Genomic DNA, 1730 nt, shown 5'->3' on the forward strand with positions numbered 1-1730 from the left:
GTGTGTTCTATGTAGCAGCATGGCCCTATTTGTGATTGACAACTGGGCCGTCCAATAATAGCCTGGTACAGTACAGTAGTAGAAATAGAAAAAAAAAATAGTTTCAGAAACATAAAACCAAATAAGCAAAGCAATACAAAAGTAACAAAAAATATAAAAATATAGCAAATATAATAAAAATAATATAATCTTTTTTTTCTTAAAGGAAAACCATATATATATCCTATGAAGGCAAATGTCCATACTAAAAAGACAATATTACTTATAAAATGTCTAAAAGTTAGGAAAAAAACTGAAAAAAAATTGATGGCTAAATTTTGGACCCAAAGATAATTTTGGATGTAACAAAACTAGCTCAGCAGATAAAACTGTAAACTGTGTGTCTGGTTTGATTGGATATTGTCTAATGCATGGTCTATATTCACTGTTTAGTCTTATTATCCCTGGTTTGCACGTTAGTAATTGTCCTACATCTGCATTGCCTTGTGACCATAATGTTGTCGGTATCTCTGCTAAGAGGTTCTCTTCTGCTTTTGTCAGCAGAATTTGAAAATTTTCAGTGGAAAGTTCAGTGAAGGGCTGTAGTAGGTGTTATCTGATTGCCATTCCCAGTCAAGGCGGTATGCAACTGAGGTAGCTATTACGCCTAGTCGTTGCCATGACAATCCTTTTTGTTTTGCTAATAAAAATGGGTCACCGTACTTGCTGCATGTAATCTCTCTGCTTCTTCTGAAACCTTGACAGTAGCAACAGCTATGGAGTCTTTATCTGTTATTATGTCTTGTATTAGAATTTGTTGAGATTTAAACGCAAATTACATGCAGTTTATGGACTTGTTGGATTTGGTCTGGCATTTTTAACACATCTGTTATTTTGCCAAACAATGTTGTTGAGACACTCCCAAGTGGACAAGTGTTCAAATCTAATGACTAGAAATAGTTTGGCGTGCCTGTTCCTTGCACAACCATAACATTAGTGTTTATTTTGTTCTTTTCACAGTCATTCCACCTTCCTCCTAGTCGTAACTGTGACATTACATCTCTCCCTAATAAGTTTACTGGACAATTTGGTGCCAAAATAATTTGCACTCAACATTTATTTCCATTTTCTGTATTCTTTTGATTCTGTTATACCTTTTAATTCTTCACAGCACACAGTTCTACATGCTCCTGTCGGATTTTTTGTTTTTGGTTGGTCTAAGGTTTTTTAACTTGGATACAAAGGTTGGTGGGGGGTGGGGGGTAGGAATGTGTCATACAGTCTTCTATGTCTGCATCATCTGAAAGTGGAGTTGCTGTATCAACACACTCTCGATTCCTATGTCTGTTTGATGCTATTGTCTAATTGTCCTCAGGTCTGACATATATAGTTTTGTTTTTTCTTACTTGATTGTAGTTTTTTTATTCTGAACCATTGCTTCTTTTTTTAGTTGTTTTAATTCTATTCCATTCTTTCTCGCACAAGCTTGTTGAAGCCAACATTCAGTCACACTCAGCCCAAGATTCTCTTTCTTTTCTTTTTTTATAGCCTTTTGCCTCTCTTTTTATGGCAATCACAAGCTGTTTGCAGTCTTCCTGTTTTATTTTCCTTTAAAATCATACTTTTTCTGCCAATTATTTAAGTCTTTACATTTGAAAACAATTGAATTTGAATGAATCTGAATTGTACCTAGACATGTACTTAACATCCCCTTTAAACTCCGGAGTATTTGTCTTTTTGTTACATAAGTT

This window comes from Cynoglossus semilaevis, chromosome W (genome assembly GCF_000523025.1).
Source record: "Cynoglossus semilaevis isolate Cse_v1.0 chromosome W, Cse_v1.0, whole genome shotgun sequence".
In the NCBI taxonomy this organism is placed as follows: domain Eukaryota; kingdom Metazoa; phylum Chordata; class Actinopteri; order Pleuronectiformes; family Cynoglossidae; genus Cynoglossus; species Cynoglossus semilaevis.